This window comes from Desmodus rotundus, chromosome 6 (genome assembly GCF_022682495.2).
Source record: "Desmodus rotundus isolate HL8 chromosome 6, HLdesRot8A.1, whole genome shotgun sequence".
NCBI lineage: Eukaryota > Metazoa > Chordata > Mammalia > Chiroptera > Phyllostomidae > Desmodus > Desmodus rotundus.
Window position 1 is genome coordinate 77306389 of NC_071392.1, and position 27086 is coordinate 77333474.

The window sequence follows — 27086 nt, forward strand, 5'->3', positions numbered from 1 at the left end:
CTTCATGGCACTTTTCATTAGCTGAAACCATCTCATGACCATTTGTATACTTGTTGTCTCTCCCCCTCCCCTAAACTGGACTTCCTGTGAGCAGGGACCCCATCTGGCTTGTCCCCAGAAGTGAGGTCCAGATTTGGAACTCAGAAATGGTTTCTATAAAGATCTGTTGAATGAGCAGAGCAAGAATTTTCTAGCAGTGAAAGCAATTTAAAAAATTAAATAGGTGGCCCCAGGAGGGCTTATTGCTGAAGGGGGTTCAACGAGGGCACTACAGGGGGGCCCTCAGCCTTGGAAGGAAATTAGGCCAGAACCCCTAGGACTCTGAGCCTGGCTCTGTGCTTAGCGAGCTGGTAGAGAGAGGTCTTTACCTGCAAGAGAGTCCAGGAGCCCCCCAGACTGGTAGTGAATGAGGCACCACACACATAGCCTGGGTTCTAGAACAACGGGCCAGGCCTCGAAGCTCCATCAAGGGTGCAGCAACAGCAGCCATTTCTGCGGGAACCTGCGGGCTGCTGAGCCCCTGGAAAGTTAAGCCCTGGGGTGGGCGTGGCCTGCCCAGAGCGTGGGGGCCCCTGTCCCGATCCGCACGCAGGTGCCATCTGGGCCAGAACCAGGCAGGAGGACAGGATGCCAGTGGCCAGACTGGAGAACTGTGTTCTTAGGCAGCACACTCCCCAGTCAAAGGCTGGGCTCCAGGAGGGTGGAGCTCAGGGAGCCGGGAGCCAGGGAAATCCTGGACCGTTTACAGTCTTTGTTGCCCTTTTTGACTCCCAGGCTGGTTGTGTCTGAGAAAACAGAGCAGCAAATGTTCCTCAGGTTATTAATTTATTCTTCCTTCACTTAAGTGTCATGGGCACTTCCTCATACCTCCGTGCTGCGAGGTCAGAACAGCACACTTGGGAGCTGAGCCAGAGAGGAAATCGGTAGGACCAGGGCTGCCACGTGGTGAGACCAGACAGCTGAGGGCCCCTGCCTTCCAGGAGCCTGTGGTCTGTTGAGAGATGAGGCACAAAGGACACGCACGCGCGCAAACACACAGTCTGAGACTGAAGGAGGTCTGCGTTCATCCACCCTGACAGGGCTGGGGGGAGCATTGCAGGGGGCGTGTTGGGGGGGGGTGTCTTTTAGCCAGCTGACTAAGCCCAGGGCACAGAAACCCAAATCTTCAGAGAGAGACGTTAGAGGGCGCTTTTGCAGAAAGGGCTAACGACGGCGGAGTGTTCCTCCCTTCTGTGCCAGGCGCTGTGTTAGACGCAGATGCTTCATGTACGTGAAGTCCCTTAATTCCAGCAATGACAGCTGTCCGGAGAAGGACGCTGATGCCTGCAGAATTGGCCCACGCTGCCCCACAGCCCGGCAGGACCGAGGCAGAGGGCTGTGGAGGGACACAGGGGACGGACCCGTGAGGACACGTGCCGTGGTGCCTTGTTTCTTTTTCATCGTGGCTTCCTCAGGGCCTGCCTGGGCGCCCAGAGCACAGTAGGTGTTCAGCAAATACCTGTGCCATGAAAGGAAAAAGGCAGCCTGCCAGATTCATGTTACAAGAACAGCTCCCTGTGTTCAGCTCACTTGTCCTCACGTGTCCCTTGCGAGCAGGGACCAGACGGGTGTGCTTGCTGTGCTGTGATGTTATTTTTACTGCTGTTATTATTATTATCATTCTCCTTTTGTAGATGAGAGATTCGACAGGAAGCTCAGAGTTCAATTTTCCCCGCGACCAGAAGAGCTCAAGGGTCAGCTCAAGTCTTCTAAACCCCAAATTCCAGATTCTTCCCAGCGACCTTGAAGTGAGCAGAATCTACCAGAAAGGACCTCATTCTCATCAAGAAGCTCTGGTCTTACTTTAGACCCTGTGCTTGCTTCCTCCCACCCCCTTCTCACCTTCCCAATGTGCTTAAAGGTAAGTGTCTTCACCCTCTTGGAAGAAGGTGACCCCCAATGCCAGCGCTCACCGTCCCTGCAGCCCCTCTGGCCGAGATGGTTGGGTGCCCTGGGCAGAGTCCCGGGCTCCCCAATTGATCCTGGCAAATAACTCAGCTCTACCTGACCTTAATTAATCTGCCACATATAGGCAATGCTATCTCAGGATGAGATGGCTAAGTGAAATAGAGTATCTGGACAATTTTGAAGTCTACGCAAATGTTAATTATTATCTTTTGGGCTTCGCCCCCCTGGAGTGTCTGTGTGCGGCCTCCAGAATGTCTGAGGCTTCCACATCCCCGAGGAGGGTGGAAACCTAATGCTCATTCCTGTCCTTCGGGGTGGGGGAAGTGATGGGACGCAGCTCCAGGTGAGGGGGCAGGAAGCCAGGAGGAAGGGAGGGGACACTGTGTTTGCAGGGAGCAGGAGGAGGGGCAGGAGTTTGGCAAACAAGCACGCAGGCCTGGCCAGGTTGCCTAGCTCAGAAATAACCTTGGGTGAAGCAGACTCAGTCTAGGTGAATTTTAAGTAGAAGCGACGGTTCTTTGGTTCAGATCGCACCTCTCCGACAACTCTTGTGGCTGGAACACAGTCAAGAACTAGGAAGGAAAAAGAAAAAGTCATTGATTAGTCAGAAATATGCCACAAAGTACACACATAAAGCATGAACTCGTATATTTACTCGGCCTGTTAATTCTTAATCGCCATAGTTGTAGCAGATTAAGAAGTCACATGCTTGAGAGAGAGGGTTGTTACTATGGATGGGCCCATAACCGGGGGTCTAAAAGTAGCCTAAAAACAAGGTCGGCGGAGTGAAGGAAATCTACCAGAAACAATGATGAGAACTCAAAGTCAGCTGTGTGTGAGACAAATAGCCTCACGTACCTTAAAACCTTCGTATTGACGTCACTCCGTGACCCCTCAGTACAAAACAAATCGTGGTCCCACAGATCACGAGAATTAAGACGAACAGTTCATGTTGTCAGGCCACCCTCTGAGAACCAGAGAGGTGAAGGAACTTGCTCGAAGTTGCACAGCTGGCCAGGCAGAGTGAGCAATGGCACCCAGATCCCCAGTCCTACCTGGCCCCAGGTGCTTTCTATTGCTCACCCAAGACTCCTAACCAAGACTCCGAGTTCCCAAGAAAACCTCAGGCTCTGTTCCGCAACTTCTACCTGAGACATCAGGAATGGGCGTGATTCCTTTCAGAGAGAATTACACCGTTGTAAATGATAGAACGAAGAAAAGATCAGGCACTTACAGGGGCCCTATGTGCGCCCTTGCAACAAACCCACGGGCCAGCTGTCTGGAAGCAAAGAAGAACCCTGAGGAAGCTGACAACAAAGGTCTTCCTATGGTGGGAAGAAAGGGTCCCTTTCTCCTAGGAGCACACACTGACTCTGAGGGTCGGGCCAGGCGGATCCACTCCGAGTCAGGCGAAGGCAGGCCAAGCCAGGCGGACTGAAGGGCTGGGCCAGCCGCAGGGCTGATGGATGGGCAGCTGTGAGCCCCTGAAACGTGCCAGAGGAGCAGGGGGAACAGCTCATCAGGTATATAAATACCAGGCAGGCTTATTATTGGGTGTATGCGGCCACATTATTTTAATTTGTCAATTCTGCCCCCGGCGGTGGGCGCCCTGCCCGTCTGCCTTCCCACATCCTGCTGCTGACTCCGGGCCCACCCGTTTCTATATTGAGGAGCTCCTCTCCATAAATAACGACCAGGAGTCAGGCACGAAAGAAAGGCCATTTGGAGCACCGGGAAGGCTGTCACATGGGCCAACAAAGGATAGGAAGTGCCGGGCGGTGGCCCAGTGTCAGTTCCCGGGCCCAGCTCACCTGGCTGGGCTGTGCAGTCTTTGTGCAAAAATGTGAGGCTCAAGTCCTGAACTTCCTGCCATTTGTCAGGCTGTGCCGTGACCTGGAGTTCACCGAAAAGCTTGCTGCTCCCAACAATACACACATACATCCTTTGGAAAAATTCTCGCTCTCTCCCCGTCCAATGGCAATAGCTTTTTATGGAAGTGGCTGGAGGGGTTCAGGGCTGAGTAGTGGAAAGTTCCGAGTGTATGTCTCTCCCGAAGACGCCAGCTCAGACGAGGATGAGAGAGGGCAGAATCCGGGGTGGGGGACAGAGGATCTGGGGTCACACCCAGCTCAGCTCCTGATTGGCTCAGGGCCAGAGCCCTGTGGCTGTGGAGTGGGACATCGGCTTCTGGGACCCAGCTGCCCCAGCCCACCTGCCTCCCCGGAGGCTCCAGGACTCCACCGCCCCAAAGTAGGACACAATCACTGTCAAGAATGTCTGTGTGTCTCCAGAGGGGCAAAAGCTTGGGCCATGTGATCCAGAGTCTAAAGGGATGGCAGCCTGGGTGTGGGGTCACCATGGCCCGGCCAGCCATGTCCCTCGCTCCCAGGCTGGATCTTGTGCGAGGCGACTCACGGTGGCTTCTCCAGGTGGCAACCAAAGACATCAAGCACCAGCTCCAGTCACTTGACAGCTGTGCTCAGCTGGCAAGGGACGTAAAGGCAGTGGCTCCCAGACACGGGGATGGATGCTGGCTATCCCCTTGTGAACTGAATAAAAAGAAACGCAAAGAATTTTCCAACTTGCTAAGTGTATTCCATTGAAGGGACTGTCCTTTCATTCTGAGGTTGTGTTCTGAAATGAAGAAACAGAAAAACGTGGTGAGTTTTTCTTCAAGGAATTATCCTTTATTCTGAGCTGCTTTTTCCTACTTTCCTAGTGTTCCTTTCTTTGTGTTAAAATGTGCTTTTGTTTATGACATCACGGTAAGGAAAAATGGTTTTATTTGAGGAAACAAAAAGTGGGCAGTCCTAGGCCAGCCCTCCAAACAAAAACAAAACCACTACCACCTGTGACGAAGTTCACACGGGTAGGAGCCACAGCCCAGGGGGCTTCTGACATGGGGGAGGGCCACACACCTGTCATGGTGGAATATGAGGAGCCCTCAAGGGATTCTATGTAGAAGTGAGGGGCAGAAGTTACTCTGCACTGGAGCTCAGAGTGGCCGCTGGCAGTGAGAGCCTGGCCCATAGTGAGTGCTCGGTTGACAAGGGCTGAATAAATGAGTGACTGAAAAGCATTGTGAAGACTTAACAAAGCTGGGACTTGGAGGCAAAGGAGGTCTTGTCGAGGGAGAGGAGAACTGAAGGGTGTTTTTGGCCCACAGGCCAGGTTGAGCAGAGGCTTGGGGGCCCAAAAGAGCCCGCTGTGATGGGGGTTGCAGTGGGGGGCACCTGATTGGGGCAGAGGCAACACCTGTTGGAAGAGTGGAGTATGACGTCACCTAAGTGCGGCTGCACCTTGAGAGCCAGACAAATGTGTTCAGATCAGACACAGCCACTAACAGGGGTCGTGGAGGGCTCTGAACCCGGGCAGCGCCAGGCCGCAGTGCCGGTGGAAGACTAGCTCTCTGGCAGCCGTGGGTCGGAGACTTGCACTCCAAAGCCCCGGGCAGCTGTCAGCCGGATCCAACCTAAGGGCAGGGGGCCACGGTCTGGGGAGCGGGCCCTGCCATATGGGAAGGGCACAGGAATGTGACTGAGATTTTAATCCAGGAGCCTAGAAAAAAAAATTTAAGATTTTATTTATTTACTTTTAGAGAGCAGGGAAGGGAGGGAGAAAGAGTGGGAAAGAAGCTTTAATGTGTGAGGGATACATGGATCAGTTGCCTCTCACATGCCCCCAATCCAGGCATGTGTCCTGACTGGGAATCGAACCAGTGACCTTTTGGTTCACAGGCCGGCACTCAATCCACTGAGCCACACCAGCCAGAGTGAGAGTTGTGACGTGACTAAACGATGAAAATGTGGGAGAGAGGAGGTTTGGAATAAGGCAGAAGATGAGGCTGGCTCCGGGTTTGCCAACTTCGATGAACCTGGATGGCTGAACTCAGAGTGGAAGTGCCTGGCTGCCGGGTGCTGGGGTGAGATGGCCAGGGAGCAGCATGACCAGCTCACTCACCCAGCCCACCTGGCCGAAGGAGGGGAGAGGGAGGTGCCACCTGGCACTCCAATGGGCATGGGTTACAGGTGGTGCTTCAGTGGGGTGGAGGTGCTCGCCTCCCCAGGAAGGTCTCCAGCTAGGCCTGATAATGTGTGGAATTCAGGCCTGGATTAAAGGAGTCTAAAGCTGCCAGTGAAGAGCGGCCACCCTCCTTGGGAGGGGGAGCTGTCAGCCGGCTCCAGCAGCTTAGATAACCCCGAGCTATTTCAGGAAAAGAGGCCTAAGAAGGTAAACAGGCCGGTGGCCAGCAGATGGGCAGATAACCTGTGCTTATCCCTTATCTGAGGGGAGGCCCTCGGGGGACAGGGTCCCAGGAGACAGGAAGGTGCCAAAGTGCGTCAGAGGGCAGGGAGGAGGGGCAGGAGCAGGGGCAGGCTCCAGCTGGGGAAGGGACATCTCCTGGCCCGGCACTGTGGTTCCGAAGGGAAATGGAGGTGGGGAGCTCCCTGGAGTCCCCCCAGTCCAGGAGCTCCGAACCTTATTTGGGATCTGAATGCCCAACAAGAGCCCCAGAGACTGAAGGCTTTATACCTGTTACTCTTTCAGGGTTTTCAGGAGTCAGTCGCCTGCTTACATTTACAGGAGGTGCAGCCCCAGGGCAGCACAGCGTGCGGTGTGTTCGGTGTGCCGGGCCTGTGCACGTGTGGGTGCAATGCGGTGGGGGTTTTGGTGACTGTGGGTGTTGAGTGAATGTGTGTGACATGTGGGAGTGGTGTGTGGGTGCACTGTGTGTGGGTGCAGCGTGTGTAAGTGTGTGTCTGGGCACAGTGTGTGGATGCGGGGTTGTGGATATGTGCATGTGGTGTGTGGGTGTGTGCAGCACACACATGTAGGAATGCACACGGGTACTGTGCACACATGTGTGGTGTGTGGATGTGTGCAGGTGCTGTGTGTGCAGCGAATGTGTGTATGTGTGCAGTGTGTGTGCATGCAGTGCTGTGCGTGCATGTGTGTAGTGTGTGGCGGGGGGGTGGGGGTGATTACATGGTCACACAGCAGAATGACTGAGAGGACAGGCTCCCACCCCTGTTGTCTTGAAAACAGAGCTGAGCCGTCTCTACTCTGCGCTCACAGGTGGCCATGGCTCCCTTCAGAACATGGTCCAGAGGCCTCAGGCCACCACAGGAGGCCTTCAGGGTTCAGTTCTAGGCTTTGTGGCCACCTGCCCACCTTGCCCTCCTATCATCTCTTCTGGTAGGCCGGTGTCTTCCTGTCTCTGATAACTCTGCTTCGTCTTGGTGGAAAGCCCTCCCCATCCTTTCCACCTCAGAAAGCCTCTTTCCCCCTGTTTGTACTTCCCTCCCATCTTAACCCACCCACCAGACCTACCCCCCATCCCACAGCCTGGGGGACTGCTCCACCCACTTGTCTTCACTTCTCTTATTGGTTTAACAGTCTGTGATGTTACAAAGAACAGAAGGGATGCTCTCCCTGCGGCCTCCCTCCAGTGGCCAACCTCCCCAGGCTCTTGCAATTCAATGGAGGCAGTAATGGAAGAAGGGACAAGAGAGTCCCTTGGCCCCTGGTGACAGAAGTAGGATCTGTCCTCTGGTCTCCCTCCTGCAGGTCCCTCCGCTGACTTCTGTAAATGCTCTCTCTCTGCAAGCAACTGGTCTCACTTCCTTTTGCCTGGTCCTGGTCCTGTCTGACACCAGGCTGCTCACCAATCCCACCTCCAAGATGCAGCCACTGCCAACAATTAGCTGCTGCTGTGTGTGACATATGGTCACACAGAGGAACATACAATATGTATCACTGTGCAAATTACTCTCCCACCCACCAATGTTACAGCCATCTTTTCCAGGACTGAATATGAATCCAACTCATTCTTTTCACTGGCTGCTTAATATTGCCGGGCACGCGCACGCCGTAGTGTTGTTGACAGGTGCTCCTCCCTTTGTTTGCTGAGAGCTGTCTTGGGCAAGGCTCTATTTAGGGGATGAGCATTTACATTCTAGTAAAAGAGACAGGACATATAAAAGTAATTAAGCAAATAAGCTGGAGCGTTGTGGATGGTGTTAAGTGTTATGTGGAAAATAAAACGAGGTGACGATAACTCAAATACAAACATTTGGATGGAGAGCAAGAAGGCGTCCTACTTGGTGTGTCTAGTTTGGGACAAGGACACGCCTTGCTAGGGCGGCTTTGATGGAGCTGGTGGAGGGGGTGGTGGGTGTGCCGGGAGGCGTCAGTCTTCGCCCTCGCTCAGTGTCCTCAGGGGCAGCGGCAGAGGGTCCAGGATGGCTGTTGCTGGACAGGCGCACAGGCTGCGCGTGAGCCCCATCCACAGACCCAGCGGGGATGTCCTTGGGGCAGGCCAGGCTCCGGAACTTTCTCACCCTCTTGACGTCTCAAAGTAATGAAGGGGCTTTCTTGTTTGTAAAACCAGATACACGCCTGTGCTGCCCCTGCTTTTACAAGATGAAGAACGTGGACGTGCCTTGGAGAGAGAAGCCTCTGCGTGAGCTTCCTGCGGCAGCTGTGACACAGCCCCACAGACGAGGCGGCTTAAAACAGCACACCTGTAGCGTCTCTGTTCTGGAGGCCAGAGGCTGAAACCCAGGTGTCAGCGGGTCGGGGTTCCTCCCTGGGGGCCCAGCGGGAGGGTCTGTCCCAGGCTTCTCTCCTAGTTTCTGGCGGCCGTCACCAATCCTTGGCGAGTGACAGCATATCTCCAGTTTCTGCCTCTGTCACCACAAAGCATTCTCCCTGGTGTCCGTGTCCAAATTTCCTCCTTCTTATAAGGACACCGGTCACTGGTTAGGGTCCACCCGATTGCCCTCGTTTATTTACATCTGCAAAAACCCTGTTTCTAAATGAGGTCGCATTCCCGGGGGCCAGGGGTTGTTAGGACCTGGCCGCAATCTGACCCCTAACAGTGTCGAATGTCACCTTTCACCATCAGCACCATCATTGCCACCATCACCTCGAAGAATCCAGGTTAAGAAGCAAACACACCGAATCACTTTAGCAGCCCACTGGGCGTGTCTGGTTTTTGTGGGGGATCACCACCTCGCCTGAGGTCAGCTTTGACACAACAAGGTGGTTTCACTGAGTGGCCAGTGCCGGGGAGCAGAGTGTGCCACCCCAAAATACGCCTCTTTGGGATATTGATTATTGGAAGGATATTGGTCAATTTTAAGAAACTGCAGACAAAGGAGAAGCTTTGAAAACCAAGCAGAAGTTACCCTGTGTAAAAAGATACTTACTTCATAAGGGAAATCTCCATTTGAAAGGGCGTTCCTTCCCCAGCCACAAAGGGGATGTGTAAATCTCTAGAAACTCATCAGTGGGTAAGGTAGGACGTAAATCTCCATAACAATCTTACCCTCATTTGCTACTTTTCCTGAAAACCTCCCATAATTGGTTCCCCACCCCCAAACACATTTTGTCTTTCGCTGAAGTGCAGATTGAAGGAATGGCTTTCGCGATTTTGTGGAGTCGCTCGGTTTTCTTGGGTCTCTTCCACGTTATTAAACTTTGTTTTCCTCCTGCAAATGTCTCGTGCCAATTTGTTTATGAGTCCAGCCAGAAGAATTTGGGAAGGTGGGAGGAAATGAATCTTTTCCATCCCCACACGCAGGTCTGACAGACTGCCACCAAGAAGGCCCTCCCTGTGTAAGGCCCAAGCACGGGTCCCCTTGGAGAGGTCTTGCCCTCTTCCTCCCATGGCCTTTGTCATTTCAAGAGCGAACTTAGCAGGCTCCATGTGCGTCACTTCCCACTTAGGTGGAACCAGCTGTGCCGTCTGTCCCTTTCTAGCCTGTCCCCATGCACTGTGCTCTTTTCTCAGCCTCCCGTGAGTATTCTCGCGGGTAAACCCACCGACGACGACGGTGGAACACACCGAAGGGAGCCGGGAGGAAACTTTGCTGAAAGGCGGGACCGCAAGCACATCAGAACACATAACACACACATTCAGCCAAAAGACCCCCATTCCTGGACCCCATCCAGACTCGTCCCTTTATTATTTTTGTTCTCTTTTCCTCTTTAACTAGATCTTGCCTGAAAACAGCCTGGGCGTTGCTAAGGTAACGCCTTAGAGTCTCCCTGAACACATCATTGTTCAGTTCCAGCAGCGGCAGCCTGGAGGAATTTGCTATTTGTTTAAGAGATGAAAGCCACAAACTTCCACACATTCTTCTCCCAGTTTCACTCCCCTGGCATTGTACGGCCCAGCCAAAGTGGAGCATGTTGGGTGGAGGGGGCCCAGGGGACCCAACAAAATAGTGGGCGCTTGCGAATGGGCCTCACCATCCAGAGAGAGAGATTTGGATTTGGAATTTCTCTTTACAGAGCACTGGAAAATAACTAACTGGACTTTTTGGGAGAGGAAAGCCTCTCGGCCATGGCACTCCCAGCCTCAAACCTGGGAAGGATGCATCAACTCCCACTTTCCCTGGGGCCTTGGTGTCCAAGGAGTGTAACTAACTCTAGGAAGGGGACCCGAGACCTCAGTGAGCAGCACCCTGTTGCACCCCTGTGAAAGCACAGGGATGTGGCTCAGAGCAAGCAGTGTTTCAGGAATGCACATGGGCCCCTTTAAGCAGCGTTATCAAGAACCCACTGCGGCTGCCAGCCAGGGAGGGGCTCCTGGGGATATGGGATGTCTGGGGACAGGGGCCTCTGGGGCTTTACATCGCCCTGGATCTGCGGCTTCTCACCAGCATGAGTGCACAACCCTCCTCTGCCCTATCCACAGGGACCAATTTCTCTCTCTGTCCTTGCTTTTCTTTCTGTATCATTCTGCTTCTCTCACTGATAACCATCTGGCTCCTACTTTAAGTTGCATCCAAACTCCCTGAGCAGAAGAATTTGACTGGTTCAGGTTCACGAGCTCCTGGGCTAGGCTACCTCATAGGATGCTGGCTGACCAATAGAGGGGCAGCTCCTGGGTCAGGTGCTCACTTGTGGTCCAATCAGCTGTGGCCTATGTGCAGCTGCTCATGTGGTGTAACACCGGGTCTTTAAAAGGAGTTACAAATAAGGCAGGTCTTCCAACACCTGTCTATCTGTCCAGAACAAGCTGCATGACAATGTGATGGTTTCAGAAGAATTTTAAGGGGAGATCAAAATGAGGAAGATTGATTGAATTTTGTGGTGTGATATGGTATGTGGTATAATTGTTCCTCCATCATCTCATGAAGACTGTGATAAAATGTACATCATTTACCAATATTTCTGGCCTTAGACTTGTGTGCTTTTAAGATTTCATTTATTTATTTTTAGACAGAGGGGAAGGGAGGGAGAAAGAGAGGGAGAGAAACATCAATATGTGGTTGCTTCTTGCATACCCCTTACTGGGGACCTGGCCCACAACCAAGGCAAATGCCCTGACTGGGAATCGAACCGGCAACCCTTTGGTTCGCAGGCCAGTGCTCAATCCACTGAGCTACACCAGCCAGGGCCCTAGACTTGTGTTTTTGGAAGGAAATTGGCTGTATTGACTCTGGCTTCCTGGAGGACACAGGTTTAGAACAAGAGGCAGCCCCTGGGGTCCAGCCCCAAAGAAAAGCCTTGAGAAGTTTGGCCTTGAATGGAAGGAGAAAGGAAGAAGGCTCTATGGGGGGTAACAAAATCATCTATACATTAACCTAGAGAAACCCAGGCAGAGATATCAGGAGACAGACCAACAGACACAGACACACACACACCTGGACAGACACAGTGAGAGACGGAGAGAGAGACACAGAGACGTGACACACGGGGTCACAGCCACCGAAGCAAGCGGAGAGCTGAAGTGGACCAGGTTCGTGGGTGTGAACACTGCGCTGCCCCCTCATACAGGAGGGGGAGACCGTGGGGCATGGGAAGAAGAGGCCTCTTTCTGCATGTGCAGGATGTTCTGGTAAAGTGGTTTCTGTGCTCATCTTCAGGACAGGAGAGGGTTAGGCCATTCAGTATAATCTCCTGTCGTAGGAAAATCTGCTCCTTGCACTTAAAAAGCAAAAGAAAGAAAGAAGGAAAGGAAGAGAGAATTAAAGAAAACAGGAGTAGCCATGCTTTCAGAGAAGTTGGCAGAAGCCAATTCTAAGTGTCTGTTTAGTGTGCGGCTCCAGCACTCAGAAGGGCGCCCCATCAGGGAAGACTGTGACGCTGCTCAGTTTCCGGGGAAATGACCGGTCTGGTTGCAGAGCCCATGTGGCCTAGAAGGGTGGCTGCGTCTGCCTGTGATTCTCACTGCCAGCCACCCACAGGGGACTGGGACCACAAAGGAACTGGTTACTGGATGCCAGCCACAGCCAGCCCTGCACCTGAAGAGCTGAAGGGGAAATGGATGGGTTTCTCCTAGGTCAGAGGTGGAGCTCATACTTGAGTCTTAGGCTGTCATGTGTGGAGGATGAGCTTGGAGGTCTTCTGTCTGACCTTTTAATTTACCGAAGCTCAGAGGGGAAGTGTTCACCTGAGGTCATGCAGTCGGTTAATGGTTTACCTGGCATTATCAATGGCTGTTGCCCCTTAACTTAGGTCAGTTTTCTTTTTATTGGGTTGGCCAAAAAGTCCGTTTAGTTTTTTCTGTAAAATAAAACGCACATTTTTCATTTTCACCAATAACTTCATTGATTTGGATTTGAGTATGTCAGTTGTTTCCTGCTATTGGTTTCTCATGGGTGGAGGCCAGAGGTGCAGCTAAATATCTTCCAATGCATAAGACAGCCCCACAGCAAAGAGTTATTTGGCCAAAATGTCAATAGTACCCAGAAACTTCGCAAACCACTTTGGACACGTTCTATCAGTCACAGGACCTTCTCCATACACTGCACAAATCTTTGTGTTTCGTTGCATTTTATCTTTCTCGAAACAACAAAGCAGAACACACCAAAAATGTTGTACGTGTTCTTCCATCTTCAATATCAAAATGGCTGCACAAAAATCCACCAATTTTGATGTTTTTTTAAATGCACAGATATGACAGCTGTCACAATACAATCTAACAAAATTGTTTCGAACGAAGTTAAAGACAGCCAGGCACTATTAGAGCCACCATACAGACAAAACGGAACGAACCTTTTGGCCACCCCAATACCTCTTGGAGGGAGGTGAACTTTGTGGGGCAGGGCTGTGGGGGCAAAACCTGCCAACAGGTACAAGGGTTTCTGAGGGCTGTTGGTTGAGAAAGTACCAGGGAACTGTCAAAGAAGTTCCTGCTTCATTTAATCTGTGGCATCGTCCCTCCTTCGGGCCAACTGTACTCTGATGAAGACTTCCTTTTGGTCACAAAAGAAATAAGCTGACTCAAGCCCTTCAGAGCATAGGTGGTCTGGACGGAATCAGGAAGGGAGTGAGCTGAGAGTCAACTGGTGGTATTCAGGGGCAGGCTGTGACGTTAGTCACCGCAGGGAGGCTGCCTGCTTCCTCTCCTCCCCCAGCTACTGGGGAATCTGTTGACTTGGATGCAAAGTGGTATCTGGTGGGAGGGGCCCCAGTTCAGGGGGGACAAAAGTTCATGGATCTCAAGTTGGTGAGAAAGGGACCCGCATGCGCAACTGCAAAGCCTTGCTGGACAGAGAGTATGTGGAAGTCTGAAACTACTGGCCAAAGGGGCTTCTGGCTAATGTACTGATGGTGCCCAGCCGGAGTGTCCCTGTCCCTTGTTAGTGTTCTCACACTGAACACGCCCTCACAGCTCCCGGGATGGGAAGCGGGAGGACAAGGCCAAACTCTTGTCCATGTGGGGAACGGTAGGAGGGAGACATGCAAGTCCATGGCCGTTTGCTTGAGGTCTCACAGAGTCATCAGGACCCCAGCACCCTGGCACCTAGTAGTGTCTGCCAGCACACAGGTGCCTTGGGTGGTGGTTCCCTGGAACCCAGAGAGTGCAGGAGGACAGCTCGTCTTAGACATGGGCATGATAATCACACCGCTGATGACCTGGGGCTGGGGCCAGAGGTGAGAGGACAAGTGCAGTGAAGAAGCAAGAGAAACCCAATCTCCCCGCTTATCCCGCACCCCAAACGGCTCAGTAGGTCATTGAGATGAGAAAACAGCCACAGAACTCTTCCTGCTCCCCGCCGGCATCTTCCTTTTGAATGCAAAGGGGAGACTGGGCTCTCTCTGTAGAATCTACTGTGGATCTACATCTCAATGCCCAGAGACAAAGGCCAAAAAATGTGAGGAATTTCCCCAGCGCCTCCTTCAAACGGCATCTCCCCCACCCTCTGGCTCAGCTCCCCAGTCGCTGTGGATGAGGATGGCAGCTTTCTTCTCCCGGGCCAGGCCGGGCCTGGCCTGCTGCCCATTTGATAAAAACTGTGGCTAAAGAGACACGAAATTAGGAATCTCCCCGCTCAGCCTCATGTAGGAAGATACTTCTGTGAACCCGGATGGGCCTGGTGAGGGCCCCAGGGTGTGGTGGGACAGTTTGCATCCCCTTCCCCCCAACCGCAGTCCACTCTCTGCCTCCCCCCACCTCCCCCAAGCCTGTAGCCGGATGCACCCCACCCTCTACAGGGCAGAGGGACCGTCTTCACTTTCTACTGAGGCCTGTAAGAGGAGCCCTTGTTTGGTTCAGGATCCTTTAGTTCTCCTGCTTTGGAGGCTGAACAAAAGGGCCTAAGCTTCCAGGACATCACAGGAATGAGGGAAGAGACAGGGGTGGGGGGTGGGTAGTGGTTGGGAGAGTTTGTTTTGAGACACCTTTGAGACACTCAGTGTACTGGGGGCCCTGGCAGTCGGGACCAGCGTCCGCGGGCCCACACTGCACCCCTTTACTTCACACTACCCCGTTCCCTCCCCACTCTCTGACGGGTCTCGGTTTTGGGTGGGGGTGGGGGCGTCACTGTGATCCCTCAGAGGGTGAGGAGAAACCGAAAAGAACCCATAGATAGCCTGGCAATGGTAACAGTCGGGTTGTACGACCGTGTGGAAGTACCCCAGTTACCACATGGCGGTATTAGGGAAATTGCCTTGCTCCTCGACTACCTTGACCTACAACTTGGTAGCTATGCCTCAGGCTCTGTTCCTGCCTGGCTGCTGGAATGATTTTCCTCAGCCATTGGCTTGGTCAGGCCGCTGCCAACTTTAGAACCTATGCAGCATCTGTACCTGGCCCTGGGGTCTTGGTGTGGGTAGTGGCCCAGAATCCCCTCTTTCTAGTCTCTGCAACCCGCCCCCCCACTGCCCTTTGCCTGCCAAACTTCTCATTTACCCCACCCCTCCCCCTCCTGGCAGCAAAATCTGTACTCACCTCCTTGACTCTTCTCCCATCCAACTGGAGGACACCGCCCTTCCTTTCCTCCTTCTATCCCCCATCCACACGGCATTTTACACACTCCCTGTTCCCCTTCACTGCTCCTCACATCCATCAGCTGGCTTCAGCCCCTTTTCCTCTAGGAAGCTTCTCTGACAAGCCCCCTCCCCCTTGATGTTGCCTGACCTGGGCCCTGTGCAGCCTGCCACTCTGTGACCTGCCTACCCTCGGGGAAGTGAGGGCTTTGAGAGTCTTTTATTTTCACCTATGAAGCAGGGAGGCGATCACCCACCTATCAGGCCCTGACCACGATCATGGGAGAAGATGAGGGCGTCGTGGTAAGCACCCACCAAATGTCTTCCCTCTTCTCCCTCAAATGCCCTCAAATGCCCTCGAAAGTATTCGAGTCTGCATTGCCTTTGTAGGCAGGTTTTGCTTTGAAACTGTCTTAGGGAACTCAAGTGCCCACTGGTAGCCTTAAGTGACTTGTGACATCCTTGAGGTCAAGAAGACCCTATTCCAATGCTTCTCAAAGTGAAAGCCTCTGACCCCAGCACCAGCATCACCTGAAAACTGAGTAGGAATGCAAATTTCTGGGCCCAACTCCAGCCCTGATGAACTGCTGACTCTGGCACTGGGGCCAGCAGTCTGTGCTATAACAGGTGATTCCAGAACAAGGTCAAGTTTGAGACCTACAGGAGTTCCGGCCAAGATGGAGGCATAGGTAGAAACCCTCCGCTTCCTCACACAACCAAAAGGAGGATAACAACCAATCTAAAAACAATAAACAACCAGAAGTGCCAGAAAATCAAGCTGCATGGAACTCCGACAACCAAGGAATTAAAGAAACAGTCAACCAGACCAACCAGACTGGTATGAGAGAACCCATGGCAAGGTGGCAGACTGTGTGGGGTGAGGGAGCTGGCTGAATGGGAAACAGACTCAGAGCTGACTGTGGACTACAGCAGGGGTTGCCACGGTGGGAGATACTCCCAGCCTCACATGAGAGTTTGTTGGAAAGTTGCTCTAGAGTCCAGGAATCAAACTGCTTTGTGCCCTCCCAGACCCCTCGCCCACAGACAGCGCCACCATGCAGCAAGGAGGGTTGCCCAGCCATCGAGAACACCAAAGGCCCTGCCCCCTTACACCTTAACAGGTGCACCAAGACAAAGAAATATGGCCCAAATGAAAGAACAGAGCAAAACTCCAGAAAGAGAACTGAGCAATGAGGAGATAGCCAACCTATCTGATAGGGAGTTTAAGGCCCTGGCAATCAACATGCTCACAGATCTGATTGAGCTTGGTCGAAAAATGAAAGAACAAATGAAGGACACCCAAAGTGAAACAAAGCAAAATATTCAGGGAACCAACAGTGACAGGAAGGAAACCAGGACTCAAATCAATGATTTGGAATGAAAGGAAGAAATAAACATCCAACTGGAACAGAATGAAGAAACAAGAATTTCAGAAAAATGAGGAGAGGCTTAGGAACCTCTGGGACAACCTGGAACGTTCTGATATCCGAATCATAGGGGTGCCAGAAGGAGAATAACAACAGCAAGAAATTGAACACTTATTTGAACAAATAACGAAGGAAAACTTCCCCAATCTGGCGAAAGAAATAGACTTCCAGGAAGTCCAGGAAGCCCAGAGAGTCCCAAGGAAGTTGGACCCAAAGAAGAACACACCAAGTCACATCATCATTAAGTTACCCAAGATTAAAGATAAGAAGAGATTCTTAAAAGCAGCAAGAGGAAAGGAGAGAGTTACCTACAAAGGAGTGCCCATTAGACTATCAGCTGATTTCTCAAAAGAAACCTTACAGGCAATAAGGGACTGGAAAGAAGTATTTGAAGTCATGAAAAGCAAGGACCTACCTCCAAGATTACTCTATCCAGCAAAGCTTTCATTTAGAATGGGAGGGCAGATAAAGTGCATCCCAGATAAGGTCAAGTTCAAGGAGTTCATCATCACCAAGCCCTTCTTATATGAAATGTTAAAGAAACTTGTCTAAGAAACAGAAGAAGATCAAAAACTATGAACAGTAAAATGACAACAAACTCACAACTATCAACAACTGAACCTAAAAAAACCCCCAATGAAAACAAAAACTAAGCAAACAACTAGAACAGGAACAGAATCAGAGAAATGGACATGACATGGCGGGTTTTCAGTGGGGAGGGGGAAGGGAGGAATAGGGAGGGGAAAGGTACAGGGAATAAAAAAACATAGCCCTGGCTGGCGTAGCTCAGTGGATTGAGCACGGGCCTGCTAGTCAGAAGGTTGCCGGTTTGATTCCCAGTCTAGGGCACATGCCTGGGTTTCCTAGGCCAGGTCTCCAGTGGCGGGCCACGTGAGGGGCAACCTCACATTGATGTTTCTATCCCTTTCTTTCTCCTTCCGTTCTCCTCTCTCTAAAAATAAATAAAATCTTAAAAAAAAAAAAACCCTCAACTTTAAAAAAAACGCCATAAGGGAAGTTATTATATTAAAAAAAAGAAGCATAATTGGTAGGCATAAAATAGATGGGGAGAGGTTAAGAATGGTATAGGAAATGGAGAAGTCAAAGAACTTATAGGTACAACCCATGAACATGAATTAAGAAGGGGAATGCTGGAGGGTTGGAGGGTGCAGAGTGGAGGGGGCATAAAGGGGGAAAAATTGGGAAAACTGTAATAGCATAATCAATAAAATATACTTTTAAAAAAAGCTTGAGACCTACAGCTCTATTTCATCTCTTGGAGCAGGAACACTCTGCGGAACAGTTCAGGGCTCCCCAAGATGCATGAGCTTCACAAAGCCAGTGCACTGGCTCGCTCACCAGCAAGATCCCTGCCAGCAGCCCCATGCCTCAGAATGGACTATCCACTCAGTCCCTAGAGGTGGGTGCCTTTCTGACAGCTCTTTTTCTTCCCCTCAACTCATTAGAAGAGGGAAAAAATGTCATCTGTGTGCTTCACTGTGCCCGTCCTCTCACTGACAGTTCACGGCACCCAGGAGCTTGGACGGCTGTTGACAGAGGTATAAGCTCCCCCAAGACCCGCTGGCTAGCACGCACTCCCGGGCCCTGACGCTCCAAGCCCCAGTCCGCCTCTCCCAGGAGGCAGGTGGGGGCCAGTGCTGGGTGGAGGAGGGAGCTCGGGCAGCAGGTACTTGGCCTTGGTGGGAGCTGATGGGGAGATCCGCCCCGGGCCCCAGGCAGCTTTCCTCAGGGAGCAGGGGCTGCCTGTGCAGCCTGGAGCTCCAGCCCGGCCTGAAAGGAGACCTTGTATCGAGACTTCCCTGGAGCCAGAGCTGCAACACAGGGGCTTTTCAGGAGCAACCTCGCTAAACAGGCAGCACTGAGCTCGACTGGTGGCTCTCGGGCCACTGTGGGGTCTGGTGGACACGTGGCATTGGTGGAACATTGCTGCTCCTCCTGACTCTCCTTGGCCAACGAGGGTGGGGGTGGGGGGACTTGGATGTCTGCTCTCAGAGGGGAAGACATCGAGAGCCATATTGTCCCTAGCTGAAGCTGTCCTGACCCCCTTCGTCAGTGCTCAAGACCGGAGCTGGGGGACAGAGTGTGGGCAAAGGGGTTGGTGTGTGCAGGGAGTGAGCCTACGTGCTGGGCGGGAATGGGTTAAAGACAGCTGCCTGGCAACACGGCCAAAGCCCAACTGCGCTGGGGCCCATGTTGTGAGACAGGGAGGGTGCCAGATGCACTCTAGCTGGGAAGGGAGAGAATCCCAGCCTGCCCCTCAGGGGTCCCTGAGGGGTGAGGAAGAACTGAGCCTTGCTGGGGGCTGTGCTGGGGACTACAAGTCAGGGACAGATGACAACTGCCCAGGGGCAATCAGAACCCGAATGTATGGGGGGTTGGGTGACAATGGGGTGGAGACATGGGTTGAAGTCTCCTTCCCCTGGATGTAGACACCTCCTTCCTCGATGCCTACTTGGAGCCAACCTTCCCAGGGGGGTTAATTGACCAATTAGCCAGATCCCTGGCCTCCTCTCTCTTCTCCCTCTGCTCTCTAATTTTCTAGGGTAATCAGTTTTCCTGGTTTACTTGGGACCAAAAGATTTCCCTGAGACGCAGATCTTTAGGAGTTAAAACTGGGATAGTTGGGCCCTAGCTGATATGGCTCAGTGGATTGAGCACCAGCCTGTGAACCAAAGGGTCAGCGGTTTGATTCCCAGTCAGGGCACATGCCTGGGTTGCAGGCCAGGTCCCCGGTGGGGGCACACGAGGGGCAACCACACATTGATGTTTCTCACCCTCTCTTTCTGCTTCCCGTCCTCTCTCTAAAATAAACAAAATCTTAAAAAAAAAAAAAAAAAACTGGGACAGTTGGTCACCCTACTTCTGTCTTTGATACCTTTTACTACATTTGAAACTTCTTACACTTATTTCCCACGCCTTGCCCACCCAACACTTGATCGTTACGTGGCTGGTGCAAACAAAAGGGGGTGGGCCTCTGTTTGCCCCTGGTCAGCATGTTAATGGTATATTGGATGTGGCTAGGCCCTTGGTTAAAATAAAACCAAGCAAATTATGGCTGATGGTTTATTTAGTACAATTCGATCGAGGTGGTGGCCAAGTGCTCTTCATTTTCACTCTTGTGGACTCTCAAGGGCTCTTGCACTCTACCTGGCAGGTCCCACCCATCCCTCAAAACAGCCGGGCTGGGTGAGGTGGCCCCCCCATGCTTGCAACCTCAATGTGAGATGTATTGACATGCACCCCTACCACACACTTACAGGTGTATATACACACAACGCTTCACACTCAATTCTGTATCTGCTCCCGTGGAATGTGATCCCCTTCAAGGAAGAACTGTTTTATTTTTCTGTATCTGCCACCACATGGAAGGTTCAATATAAGTTTGCTGATAAACGAATGAATGAACAAATTATTCCCACTCAGGCCAGGGAATTAGGGAAGACTTCCTGGACAAGGGGGCCTGAAAGGTTGACTTGGATATGGCAAGGTAGAGGTGGAGTGGCGGCCTTCTGGGATCGAGTTGTGTGACACCAGATGGGGAAAGTCAAGGCCGGAGTGTCTCCTGACAGCTGTCCCAGCCTCCCTGCCTGCAGAGCAGCCCTACCTCAGCCCTCCCGGGGGTCTGCCCCCTGTCCCAGGCCAGGCGCTGTCGCTGTCGTTGTCCTGCAGGGGTGACTCACTGATCCCTGGGACTGGGTTGTTTCCTGAGCTCAAGGACGGGCAGACCCAGGTGGGCCGGGGAGCGGCTCTGGAGGCCTTGCATGCAGCCCGGCCCTGTCAAGCTGCCTCAGGGGGCCACTTGATTTTCAGGGAAAACGCTGCTCTGTTTTCAGTCTTCCATCAGAAACAAGCATATGATCCCAACCAGGTCACCCTGGGCCACTGGCGGGTTCACGTTCAGCCATCTCTCTCTTTCAGAGGGCTCCCCTGGGGCCGAGCCCAGGCCTCCCAGGCAGCTGGCAGACTCCTGAACTGACAAGCCTGGGGCAGGAGGCCCCTGGGAGCAGAGCCAAGAAGCAGAGGGATGAACCCAAGGTGAGCCCCAGGAAAGCCGGGGGCCTGGGCCACCAGTGGGGCCCCTAACAGCGTCCAGCTAACCAGGGCAGGCCCCACGTGACCTTCCCCCAACCCGCCCCACTCCTCGAACCATTTTCTCTCTTCCTTTCTCCCCTCCTTTCTTTCCTCCCCACTCTCCCCTGTCTACACCTCCCCTCTCTCCTCCCCCACCGGCAGTCTGCATCTCAGCGCAGGAGAAGATAATGTGGTTGAATGACTCTTCCTCAACTAGCTTGAAATTGATGTGCTTCTCTCCTCGTGCGGGACAGAACAAGGGCTGAGACTAGTTCATTCATCTAACTGTGCCGCCGCACTGGAAACAGTGCCTGGCACGTTGTAATTAATGAGTGAACGAACGAGGTCAAGTATTCGGGCCCATACACTCGGGCCCATAGCGATTCAGCACTGGGCAGGGCCCAGGCTCTGTGTTGGGAAGTTTCCTGGGACAGAGAGCCATGAACCTGGGTCTGGGAAATGCCCCTGCAGTTCTCAAATCACTTCTTTTAGTTCTTTAGCCTCCAGGGAAAGAAAGGAGATCCCTAAACTCTGGTCACCCTGAAGCATGAAGTAGCAGAATTGTCTTTTCTTTGTTGGCCCAGAATAGTCAATTAAAATGCAGTTAGCTCTTTCTACGAGAGGAAGTGTTACATTGCGTTGGCCAAAAATTCTGTGTCATTTTTTTCTGTAAAATGAAAGACACATTTTTCACTTTCACCAACAACTCTACTGATTTGGATATTTTGAGTATGTTGGCTGTCTCCTGTGTAGTAGAACATTGATTGTTCTCAATTAATGTCTCTATTTGATCGCTATCAACTTTAGCTGGTCTACCTGACCGTGGAGAATCATCCAGCAAGAAATCTCCAGCACGAAAATTCGCAAACCACTTTTGACACGTTTGATCAGTCACGACACCTTCTCCATACATTGCACAAATCTTTTTTTGCATTTCAATTGTGTTTTTACCTTTCTTGAAATAATAAAGCATTATTATGTGTTACTAAAGTGCGTTTTCTTCAATCTTCAATATTAAAATGGCTGCACAAAAATTCACCTATATGGTATTTTTTTAATGCACGCTGATGTGACAGCTGTTATAATACAATCTAACAAAATTGTTTCCAATGAAGTTAAAGACGGCTAAGTGCTACTAGAGCCATCGAATGGAAAAAACTAAATGAACATTTTGGCCAACCCAGTACAAAACAGGACCTATACCTTTAAGAAGCAAATAGTCTGGTACTTCACAGGGAACATTTACATGTTGGAGAGAGAGAGACAATGAGATGTGTTCACCAAATCCAGCTTCATGTTTCTCTTCCGAGGCTCGAAGCAAGACTACATTTCCCAGATTCCCTTGCAGCTAGTTTTGGGAGTCCTGACCACTGATGCGGGCAGAAGTGATGTGGTATTGTCCATGCACCTTTCCCTTCGATTATATATTTAAAATGACAGCCTATGAGGTGGAAATAGCCTGGAAGTTCTGAGTAGAACCCCCTTGTGCTCACTGGCTGTGATTGGTATTAATGGTTTGGAATAGTCTGTATATGTGGACAAAAAAACTAGCAAACACAAAAAAGCAACCCCCTTCAAAAACATCCTAAATCTAAGAAGAGTTTCTTAGGGATGCATATATAGAGAGAGAAAGTATACTGAAAAGCAAGATTGAAAATGAGCAAAATAGCCCTGGCTGGTGTGGCTCGGTGGATTGAGCACTGGCCTGCGAACCACAGGGTCGCCGGTCTGATTCCCAGTCAGGGTATAGGCCTGGGTTGTGGGCCGGGTCCTCAGTGGGGGGTGCGTGAGAGGCAACCACACACTAATGTTTCTGTCCCTTTCTGTCTCCCTCCCTTCCCCTCTTTCTCTAGAAATAAAATAAATAAAATCTTTAAAAAAATGAATAAAATCATTCAGAAGACTCTTTTGCCTCAGGTGGAAGATGCAAAAGTGCGTAACCAAGAGGGCACAGAGGAGCTTCGAGTGCCACAGGAACATTCTCTTTATTAAGCTGGGTCATTCACGTGTGGGCATTATGTGATTTTTATGTCATTGGTCTAGACATAGTACATAACAAAAATTTAGCCCTGGCTGGTGCGGCTCAGTTAGTTGGGTGTCGTCCTGCGCACTGAAAGGTTGCTGGTTCGATTCCTAGTCCGGGCACGTGCCTGGGTTGTGTCCCCAGTCGAGGCAAGTGTGGAAGGTGGCTGGTTGAAGTTTCTCTCTCACAGCGATGTTTCTCTTCCTCTCTCCCTCCCTTCTCCTCTTACAGAATCAAAAATAAAAACAAAATTAAAAAAAAGAAACAGGATGATGCTTTATGTGCTATCATTTGTGTGTCTGTCTATCTATCCCTTTCCATATACATGCAATATGTATATTAATATTCCAGTGAAATGGTGAAGGAGGACGAGTGTCTGAGGAAAGGAGTGTGTGAAGAAAACAGGAGTGGATCCCAGGTAAATCCAGTGTCCCTGCAGGGAGGTGACAAAAGAAAAGTCATTGACAGAGGAGAGGACTGGCCAGAGGCGTGGTGACAGCCCGGACCATGTAGTTGGGAGCTGATGGGAGTTGGTCTCTACAGGGCAGTGAGGCCACGTGCGACGACTACTGCAGAGAGGGTAAGGAGAAGACCATTCATGACAGATGGGTGGAGTAAAAGGAGACCACGAAGAGATGGCACAGTATCCCTCCAGGCTGGCCACAGCTGGGAGTCATTAGCATTCCCGGGCTTGTGGGGGAAAGGAGAGAGAACCTGGGAGACAGGTGTGTGGGGAGGGCTCCCCGACAGGAACACAGGCAAACCGTGGTGCCCTGAGAGAGGGGCGGGGCAGCCCACAGAGCAAAGGTCCCATCTCACTCTCTTCCCGCCTTCCCATCCCCTGTTCCTGTTGCCCAGGGCCTGAACCCACCCAGAAGCCTGAGGGAGGGGGAAGCCCATTCAAATAGTCCCTACCCATCTGCCTCCTGGCTGGGGTTCGTTGTGGAGAGTGGATCTGGAGGGGCAAATGGAAGACACCTCGTCCAGCAGTGAAGAAGACAGTTTTGTAAAGAAGTTTACAAAATGTCAGAATGCAATTCAGCCATGCCTGGGGAAAACAGGGCAGGACTGGTTCAAGACTACTGCAGTAAAGCAAAGGTGGCAATAAAGAGAGTCATGTGATTTTTTTGGCTTCCCTGTACACATAAAACTTACATTCACTCTACAGTGAGTCTATTAAGTGCGCCTTTACATTATGTCTAAAACATAATTGCAGAGCTTCATTAAGAAATGCCGCATTGCTAAAAGATGCCGACCATCATCCGGGCCTGCTGGAAAAGTGGTGCCAATAGACGCGCTCGACACAAGGTCGCCACAAACTTCAGTTTGTCAAAAACAAAACAACAATATACGGAAAGGGCGATGAAACAAGGGCATGGCCGTGTCAGGCTGGTGCCTTGGCATCATGCACAGCAATAAACAAATAGCCAGTTTCACCTAATGATTTTTTAAGATTTTTATTTATTTTTAGAGAGAGGGGAAGGGAGGGAGAAAGAGCAGGGGAGAAATATCAACGTGAGAGACAGATCGGGTGCCTCTCACGGGCCCCCGGACCCAGGACCAAACTTGCAACCCAGGCAAGTGCCCTGGCCTGGAATCGAACCGGCCACTTTTCGCTCTGTGGGGACGATGCCTCAACCAACTGAGCCACACCAGTCAGGGCTCACTTAATGTTTCTGATGAAGCTGAAATAAGTATTAATTTTATTAACTCTCAACCCATGACACTTTCTATGTTTTCCGTGTGATGAAATAGGACATGTGCATAGAGCACACTGAACTGCTGGCTGTCCTAAGAAAAAGCAAGGTTTTTAAATTTTTATTTATTTATTTTTTTATTGTGAGCTGAACTATAGGCTTTCTTTGTGGAACCTTATTTCATTTTTATTTTATTTTATTTTTTTACTAGAAAGAATGACTGACAAACTGTGTTTGTTAGACTTGGATATCTTGCCGATATTCTTGTGAGACTGTCGCTTCCATGAAAACAACTGATTGGTTGCCAATGACAAAATTTTCGCTCTGAGGCAGAAATTAGAATTTCGGAACACTTGTGTCTGCCTCAGTAAGCTTGACAGCTGCCTAACTTAAAGACTTTTCTGGTGAGACTGGCGTTGATAGTCATGAATGTGACTTTGGATATTGTATGAAATGGGCCCATGCTTGCAAGATTTCTATGATTTAATGAATGAATATTTTTCAAAAGACCAGTGCATGAGATTGCAAAATCATGCATAGATAAAAGCTGCATCCAAAACACGAGACTGGTGTGTTTCATTGTAACAGATAACAAAACCCTCAATGCCACAGCTCCTGCTGGAGACCCCACCCAGGGCAGAGAAGAGCCCTGGTTTTGGTTTTTCTCCTGTTCTCCAATTTCGCAAATCAACCCTGTCTCAACAGCCGTTGAGGGACATGGCGTGCAGGAGTCAGTCCCCCGCAGCACAGGAGAACAGGGAAGGGCTACACAAGGATGTGAGGGCAACAGGCACGTGCCCGCTTAGAAAAGGAAAGAGTGAACTAGGATATTGGCTCGCAGGAGACACAGGGAGGAGAGATGGTGCTCATGGATGAGAGGATCTAGCATGGGTGTGAAGTAGGCGGGCGGAGTAGAGGAAGACAGAGGCAAACCTGGTCTGGATGAGGAAAAGCAGTGAATGGGGAGATGGTGGGTCCCAAGCAGAATGTTCTGGTAGACAGGGGCCACTGGGCTATAATTTCCACATGAAAAAAGGCGTAGTAGGGTCTGTTGATTGTAACTGGAAATAGGAAACTTATTTAGAAGTTGCATGCTACTGTTACTTGGGGTCTGTTTCTTTGGGGAGATGGTTGGATTTGGGGCATCCACCTCTAGGCTAATCATTTTTAAGCCTCTACATGCAGCATAGACCCTTCTAACATCTAAAGGCCCGCTGAAGCTCTCCACCTGAGTGATGGGGTGAGATGCTCTTCCTCACGGCCAGGTGACTCTCCTCTCCGCTCACACCTGAAATGGAGTTCTGAGAATCCTCCCCTGGCTCCTTGACTAGACCGCTGTAGCTCAGGCTTCAACATCTGCCTTTCCTGCCAACATAAATAAAGGGGTAAAATAAAGGGCACGCTCTCATGCCCAGAAATGGAGTTTGTTTGAGAATAGCTGAGGAATTGCAATTCGGACAAAGTATGCTGTGGCAGGCTACAGGTGAGTCTGGGGAGGGTTTGGGGTGGGCTTATTTATGGGCAAGGAGTGCAAAGAGGGGTGAATTCATTGGTGGTGGATCCCGGAAATAGTGTCCCAGCAGCAAGCTCACTGGCTTGAGGACGGGGAGAGGTCCTTGGCGGAGGTGCATTGGTCAGGAGGTTAGACTTGGTCTGCTGTAAATCAGGCATTTACAGGAAGTCAGCCTCTCAGTTTGTTCTTTAGCACCACTCTCCTGTGGGCGCATGCGTGAGAGTCTCCATTTCCTATCCTCTGCATCGCTTTTAGATTGAAATCCTGTAGATGTCTCGATTGTAACTGGATCTCCATCGCCAACTCCTAGCACAGTGCTTGGTACCAGCTAGGTGCTGGGTAACTACTTGATGAGTGAGCGAATGGCTGATTGTTGTAGGGAGGTGTGGAGTGTTGGGGTGCGTCCCCATCCTCGAGGTTCACATTGAGCAAATTCTCCTCCTCTCCCCCCTGCCTCCAGCACCCCAGGGAGTCAGTGAAGAGAGCTGCACCGGGCACCCTGTTTCCCGTGGTGCATGGCTCACAGAGAAGAGCCAGGAGTCTGAGCCACGTGGCGGCCATGAAACCTTGGGCGAGCCGGTAACTTCTCTGCCGCCATCTATTATCTCGTAACATAGAGACAGTAATAACTGCCCTCCCCACCTCTCAAGGTTGGCGTGGAGGTGAGTTGATGATAATGAGACAACAGCATCAAAACCTGAACCCAAATTCCGAGGATCCCACGAACAATTGTTCTGGCTTCAAGCTCTGGGTGACACACTGATGTCACTGGCCTTGTTGTTTATCTCCTCCGGAGAGGAAGTGTTAACTGGAAGCACTCCAAGGGAGACAGCTCTTTGACTGTGAAGTTGGCCAGGTCTCCAGGGGCTCCTGACCTGGCACTGGTGGAAGGAGCGTCCAGGAGGTGTGGGGCGCGCTGGCCAGCGGAGGGCCCAGCCTGGATTCCGCCACCACACCCACCTTGGGTCCCACATGGGGCTGGCCACACAGACAGCAGAAGCTGGTTAGACCCAGGAACTGATTCCCGGATCAGCTCTGGTCCCAGGACAGTGTGTCATGCTGCTGATGACAAATGAAAGCGATAGGGAAGTGCCTGTGTCCCTTCCCTGCTGTGACACACGCCACACCCTGGGGTACAGGAATGAAGGGCACAGACAGCT

At 51.3% G+C, this 27086-nt stretch overlaps 1 long non-coding RNA gene across 1 annotated transcript; it reads left to right on the forward strand.

Moving 5' to 3' along the window:
• The first annotated feature begins 922 nt into the window (after positions 1-922).
• On the forward strand, positions 923-9025 carry LOC128781237 (uncharacterized). The gene is made up of 3 exons (XR_008427177.1): positions 923-1055; positions 1674-1900; positions 8339-9025. It is a non-coding gene; the product is annotated as an uncharacterized lncRNA (long non-coding RNA).
• The last annotated feature ends 18061 nt before the right edge of the window (positions 9026-27086 follow it).